Below are 7,759 nucleotides of genomic sequence, written 5' to 3'. Positions count from 1 at the left end.
GGAATTATCTACGAGTTTATCGATGTTAGGAAGATGATATGCGTCTTTAGGGCAGGCCCTATTAAGATTGGTATAGTCAACACACATACGCCATTTTCCATTAGATTTCTTGACAAGTACAACATTGGAGAGCCAGGTAGTGTATTTGGCCTCAGAAATAAAATTTGCCTCAAGGAGGTCTTTTACAGCTTTTTCTGCAGCCTCTGATTTTTCAGGAGACTGCTTTCTACGCCGCTGGGCTACAACGCTAACTCCGGGATCTATTGTCAACTGGTGACAAGCGACGCTAGGGTTGATTCCAGGCATGTTGGCCGCGCTCCATGCGAATAGGTCAACGTTCTCTCTGAGGCAGGCAATCAGCTGGTTCTTGACAAGTTCGGGGAGATCCTTGCCAATTTTGAAGTTCTTCGAGGGGTCGCTTCCAAAAGGGACCAGTTCGAACTCACCATCAGGAACAGGTCTAAGAAGTTTCGCGTTGAGCGGATCCTTCTTTTCCCGTTTTTGTTCCTTCAGGTCCTCCTTGGTGAACCTAGGGTCAAGCTCCACCAAGTTGGCGTCCAGAGATCATTTTGGAACTAAAGAAAATCATTGGAAACTTCTAAAAATTCGAGATGATCTCTGATCAGAAGATGCATCAGATCTTGAAGATTGATGAGAACAAGCTCTGATGGATACATACTATGAAGGCAGGAAGTTCTAATGGACACGTTAGTAGTCTGAGTGACTAACCCATTTTTTCTTCTTCTGGAGGATTCAAAGCAAATCTGTGATAGTACTATTTGTCTTTTTGTGACCACTTGTCGAAACAAACAAAGAAGTTCAATGGCAAAAAGAGTGTAACAAATCATTCCATAAGTAGCAAAGGATTTCTCTATTACTTTAAAAGTAGTCTAATGTTTAGCTGAACTGAAAATCAATAAACCCCTCAACAACAAATCAGAACTTAGAAGAAACACTAATATACAATTCTTTTAAACACATAGTCACCCAACACAACACAGCTGGCATTGCTTTGGAAGTTTACCAGCCTGACTTAAAGTATTTATCAACAATTTTCTAGTTAAATTTTTTTAAGCTCTGATTATGCTATTTTTATATTTTATGTTTTTGGATAATTGTTGATAAAGATAGTTACTCATTAAGTTAAATTGGTTTTTAAAATAGAACACTGCTTCGTATAATAGATCAGAGGTAGGACGCATGTGTCCGGAGAGGTCACTTGGTTGAGAGTTCTCTCTTCAACCTTGAGGAACACAGTTCGAGACTTGCGCACCGCGATCAAAGGTGGAACAAGTTGTTGCGCAATTCGAATCACGAGAAAAAAAACCGCTTTTTACAGTTGTGGCTTCTATGGGGTTCAAGACTCTATAGAGTCTAGATGATCATGAAGGACTTCACTACTTCAAAACTTGCCATATTGAAGACGATGTTGATTTCGTGTTTGGCCATGGGATGTCCCTTTAGAAGGAATTCTTCTATTTCAATTTTTTATAAGGTCTTTAAAATATTGATGTAAACATCTTTAGTAGCATCTACGGCACCAAATATCTTTGTTTAATATCATTATCCTCCATAGCTGCCAATATCAAATACATTATCTAAGGAAAATCAAAGCATTAATTTAATTTTTGTTGTAAAATTAGTATGTAACGTTTCTAAGTTTTACATTGTTTTCTAGTTTTAACAACAAACATTTCAGGATAAGCTGCATCAAGTCTTGGAAGGCAGGAATGTTACTAGTAGTTAGGGGTGGGAACAGGCCAGGCCGTCCAACAGGGGCCTATGGTCTAGCCTATTTAAAGCCTAGCTCGGCCCAGCTCGTTTATTAACAAGGCCAGGCTTAAGCTTTTTATAAAGCCTATTTAATTAAATAGGCCGGGCTAAGGCTTACAAAAAAGCCTATTAAGCCCGTCGGGCCGGCCTATTAACCTTTTTATGTATAATATATCTTCCATTATTAATATCGTTGAAGTTTTTTTCTCATAAACTCAAGCCTTCATATGATTGGTTATTTAGTAGTAGATATATTGGTGTGATTAGACCTTTGTAAGATTTCATTATTTAGTAGCACATATATTCATGTACTTTAGGCCTTCGTAAATTTTGGTCAATTTAGTAGTAGGCTTACATGTGTTGCTAGACTTAAATGTAAAATAGGCTTTTAAATAGGCTTTCGGGCTTCATCAGACCTTTAAATAGGCCAGGCCAGGCCTCAAAATTGAGCCTATGACGGGTAATAGGCCAGGCTCAGGCCTATAATTTTTGAAGTAGGCCAGGCTTGGGCCTTACAAAGCCCGGCCCGGCCTAGCCTATTTCCACCCCTACAAACGATTAACCATACTCTCCTTTAAACATATGGATCCAATCTGTTGGGGGAAAAGAACAAAGAACGGGTCTACGGTGTTGGAGATAGGTCTGTGCTTTATAGACCTAGTAGTTGCAAGTCTTCTCTTCCATCTATAGGTTGCTGCTAGGTTTTGTCCGAGAGAGACGGGAGGAGCTTAAGCGAGCAGAACATCTTCAATATCTATGTTGAGCTTTGTTTGGTCATTCATCTTGCTATTTCAACAACTACAACTTTTTTGATTAATCATATGTTACAAGGGAATGATTCCTATATTACGTTCTTCTTCCTCCACCATTTGTATGTTTTTTCCTTCAATATTTTGATAAATTTTAACTCCAAATTTATCATATGCATCATTTTAATGTGGCAGAACATTCCAACAAATTGATGTTGTCATGGATTGAAAATAGAAGTTATGTTAATGTTAGTCAGGACATTTTAATCGTCATTGCAAAGCAAAGTTCAATTGCCATCATGGTATAATCTAAGGAATTTGTAAATCAACGTGATTTTTAAGAGTCTCACAAGTGTTTATGTCATATATAATCACAAGTATTTTTTTAAGGATATCAAGTTTTCTTTTACTACCATCGATCGGTCCCATAAGTTAACAATGCTTTTTGGTCCCTTAAGTTATCTTCCGTCAACCAAATAAATCCCCATTGTCAAAACCGTTAACATAAAGTCTACTCCCTCCGGTCACTATTATAAGCAAAAATCAACTTTTTTGGTTCATTCAATAAATGATGTATTTAGTCATAATAGACCAAATACATCATTTATTGAATGAATCTAAAAAGTTGATTTTTGCTTATAATAGTGACCGGAGGGAGTAAGATGGATACACATTGCAAGTGGTGCATCAAAGACCTCATGAATTTGATTAATATTAACCGTTTGATTTTTTCTCGAAATCACAACCATTAGATAATGCATGTCTAATAATTTTTTTTTTTAAGGAAGGAATGGTGCACTTCTCAACGTCCATTATATGAGTGTGTATTAGTAAAATTCCACTATCCCTTATATTCTGTCATTAACTATGACAGAAATTGTTAATTTTGACTAAAAAAACATTGCTTTTAAAAACTTCATAAAATCTTATCTCTTCGATATAGTACAATTTTACCCAATTTTTTTTACAGTTTTATACTCCCTCCGTCTCTTAAAAATTGATGTTTTAAAAATAAAGCTAGCAGAATTATTGTCGCTTTGTAATTTCAATGTAGAATTAAACAAGTTTTTCCAATTTTGCCCCTGTTAGCCTTTTACGCCTCCTGTGTAGTAACTGCATGCACACTTCTTTTTGAAAAAAGCCATCTTGAGCCATGTGTTGCACACTTCTTTTTGAAAAAAGCCATCTTGAGCCATGTGTGAAATTAACTGCATGGATTTTGAGAGAATTGCAGATGAAGGAGATGAAGAACATGAATTGGAAAGAGTAGAAGATTCTTTTGATTTTGAGATAGTTGATGATGAAGAAGATGAAGACCATGCTTTGGAAGTAGTTGAACCAAATTTTAAGGCAGCTGCAGAAGAATTTGAGTAAATGAGTTACATCCAGATTTTGTTGAAGCTGCAGAAGAAGAGGTTGGAGAAAATGAGTTGGAACCAAATGTTGAAGGAATGGTGGAGGAAGAAGATGAAGGTTTGGAAGAAAAAGAAAAGAAAAAAGTAGTGAAGGCAATGCATTGTTTGGACAGATGCACATTATTTATCTTTATTATACATTATTGGTCTATGCATTGTTTGGACAGATGCGCATTATTGGTCTATGCCTATATGCGCATTATTGATTCTTTAAAGCGCAAAGATACTGCAATAAAAAAATAGTGAGGTTAGTGAGGTTAGTTTAGTAAAAGTAGTATGTCTGTTGACTAATTTATTGCATTTCTTAATATGTGTGCAAAAATCTTAAACGACTAATATTTCGAGACGGAGGGAGTAAATTGATGTGACATTTTGATATTTGACGGGGTAATTGATCAAATGATAAAATGCTTTATCAATATATTTCCATTTTCCATAGAATTATACATCTCATAGCTATAATATTTTATTTTAGACATTTAATTGCTACTCCCTCCGTCTCGAAATATTAGTCGTTTAAGGTTTTTGCACACATATTAAGAAATGCAATAAATTAGTCAACAGACATACTACTTTTACTAAACTAACCTCACTATTTTTTTTATTGCAGTATCTTTGTGCTTTAAAGAATCAATAATGCACATATAGGCATAGACCAATAATGCGCATCTGTCCAAACAATGCATAGACCAATAATGTAAAATAAAGATAAATAATGCGCATCTGTCCAAACAATGCATTGCCTTCACTACTTTTTTCTTTTCTTTTTCTTCCAAACCTTCATCTTCTTCCTCCACCACTCCTTCAACATTTGGTTCAAACTCATTTTCTCCAACCTCTTCTTCTGCAGCTTCAACAAAATCTGGATGTAACTCATTTACTCCAATTCTTCTGCAGCTGCCTTAAAATTTGGTTCAACTACTTCCAAAGCATGGTCTTCATCTTCTTCATCATCAACTATCTCAAAATCAAAAGAATCTTCAACTCTTTCCAAATCATGTTCTTCATCTCCTTCATCTGCAATTCTCTCAAAATCCATGCAGTTAATTTCACACATGGCTCAAGATGGCTTTTTTCAAAAAGAAGTGTGCAACACATGGCTCAAGATGGCTTTTTTCAAAAAGAAGTGTGCATGCAGTTACTACACAGGAGGCGTAAAAGGCTAACAGGGGCAAAATTGGAAAAACTTGTTTAATTCTACATTGAAATTACAAAGCGACAATAATTCTGCTAGCTTTTTTTTTTTTTATTTTAAAAACGTCAATTTTTAAGAAACGGAGGGAGTATAATTCAATACTACTAACTAACTAGTTGCATAGCTCCTCCCATCAAAAAGCTACCACTAGCCATTAATTTTTTTTTTTTATAATTCAAACACTAGCAACATAGGACTAGGAAGTTTTAATGTCATTCATCAAACACATCTACCTTGGTGTAGACTAAGGTTGTAATGTCATTCACCAACACCTAAGTTTTTCAACTTTCTTCATCTTCTTCCCTCTTCCTCTTCTTCATCTTCATCCCCATCTTCATACATTCATATAAAATTTCAAACATACCCACAAAAAAAAAAACAGAAAATTAAATTCTCATCATCAACAACAACAGCAGCAATACATCACAGTTTCTCTAAATTGAAAAAATTAATTTCTCCAAATTGAGAAAAATAATTTCTCCAAATTCTCATAATCATCAACAATACATTCATATAAAATTTCAAAATTGTGATGTGTTGTGAGGGTTGTGAGGAGGTTTATTCAGTAGATATATAGTTCAAAACTCTCATTGCATACTTTAGAAATGAGTGTTATCTTCTTTTGGAGGGTTGTTAGGAGGCTTAAATGGAATATTGGTGGCAGGGTTAGGACCACTTGGCTTAACTGGTTTATGTGTTTTTTCATCATGAGGATGAGAACCAAAGCCTTGAGTAGACGGTGGATGTTTTCTGTCGTGTTGATGATGGGAACCAAAGCCTTGAGGGATGAGAATAAGAGATGCAAGGAAAAACACTAGCAAGGATGAGGAAAAAGAAGCCATCTTAATTAGTGTGATTTTAGTATTAGTGTGATTTTAGTATTGGTGCATAAAACATAGGGAATAATATCATGTTTTATACTAGTTAGAGACATTGGTGAGTGGGAGGTGCAATTATTGATGAAATACGTCAGGCTATTGCCATATGCTTACGGATTAACCTACACGTCACAAAGCAAATCAAACTTTTTAAAAGCCTAACTTATCGGTATTATTGATTGTGGATTAGGATTCAAAAATGAAAAATGAAGACCACATAATTGATTGGCATGCAGAAAAATATTGTTAAATAGGGAGAGTGGAAAAACCTAACCTATTCAAAATCCCCCTCCATCATAGTGGAAAAATATTTGAATTTCCTTTCAAACTATATCCACTTATGCATCTAGTTTATTCCGAGTTGTTGATTCCTCGGATGGGCCACAAACATAAACTATAATATAAACACAAAATTTATGTTGTAATAAGCATTAATCACAAAGTTTTACACTGTAATAAGCATTAATCACAAAGTTGAAGTGGCGGGCTTTGACTAAAAAGCTCAAGAGGGTAATTTAAAAAAGCGAATTGCATATTTTACAACTGCTATAAAATATGAAATTGTTTTTTTATAGTACAACAATTAATTGGGGAAATTATTTCATTAACAAGACAATATAAGAGAGGTTTGAAACCCCACAAATTAGAAAGTCCGTAAACTTTTGCTGACCAGCCAAGTGTAAGCGTGACAAAAATCCCGCACGCAATTATGTAGGGGTTTTAAACAAACGAAAACTAAAACCGCTACAAGATTGTTTTATATCTCGAAAATGGACATTATATCAAACCAATTATCATACCCATGAGGATCTGGATCCTCTCCAGCTTATTTCTCTCCAGCAGTCTCTCCTGCACATTTCTTACTCGTTGGATACATCCAGCGGTGGATAGACTAAAAGGGCAATAAATAAAAAACATGTTTACAAATCAAAAAAAATTAGACAAACACTATGAAAAACTTTGCAGCACCAGCCTACCATGGATTACAAGTTATGAAACAACATAACAACAAATGAAAGAATAGACTGCATTCTTTTCTAAATGAAGAAGGTCCCAACATGTGATTTGAAACTCCAATGGAGGCACTTGTGTTTTGGAGTTAAAAATTCCAAGAATATTGAATTGCATGATTGATTTTAGAAAATTGATTTGCTTGAAATTAGAACAATATCACAAAAACAAGGTGTGGCCCTGTGTTTTACTCAAATTTGATAACAGTGGAGGAGACATGCAATTGTAGTCAGAGCTGTGAAGGTAAAGATAAGTCAGTATTTTATTATTATCCTCTTTTAGAATTTCAGCCATTAGATCAATCTAACAACTCAAAACAGCGCAGGAGAGACTGCTGTAGACATTACAGCAGGAGAGGATCCGTTCGCTACCCATGAAGGGCTTTTCCACTACCTTGAAACCGCCCTGCCTCCTAAATTAATAATCCTACTCCGAGTCATATTAATGAGATGAGATAAGACCTTATACCATAAACCTTCTTGATCTACCTTAAGCCTCCAATACCATTTTCCTTAAATTGTGAAATTAACTTCCTTTTCTATCTGAACACCTAAACCTCTTTTACTCCTATCTAAACAAACATATCATCAATAAACCCAATGAATTTTATGAGCTCCCTCACTCATCCCTAACTTGTAATATAACTTGTTTTGGGGGTCAGCTGCAATAACTTGACTAAGAAGATGAAGATGAACATGATGAAGTGTATATAACTTGGTTGTTGGGAAGATGTTGCTG

General features: G+C 35.2%; 1 long non-coding RNA gene across 1 annotated transcript; it reads right to left on the bottom strand.

The window, feature by feature from the left end:
- Positions 1–4,328: 4,328 nt before the first annotated feature.
- Positions 4,329–6,018, bottom strand: LOC146935651 (uncharacterized). The gene is made up of 2 exons (XR_015030309.1): positions 5,366–6,018; positions 4,329–4,954 (listed from the first exon to the last, which is right to left on the bottom strand). It is a non-coding gene; the product is annotated as an uncharacterized LOC146935651 (long non-coding RNA).
- Between the last annotated feature and the right edge of the window lie 1,741 nt (positions 6,019–7,759).

This window comes from Medicago sativa, chromosome 3, assembly GCF_051527215.1.
Source record: "Medicago sativa cultivar Bolivia chromosome 3, Bolivia_mono, whole genome shotgun sequence".
Taxonomy (NCBI): domain Eukaryota; kingdom Viridiplantae; phylum Streptophyta; class Magnoliopsida; order Fabales; family Fabaceae; genus Medicago; species Medicago sativa.
Note: the sequence above shows the minus strand (reverse complement) of the source record. Positions and strands in the feature narration are given on the sequence as shown.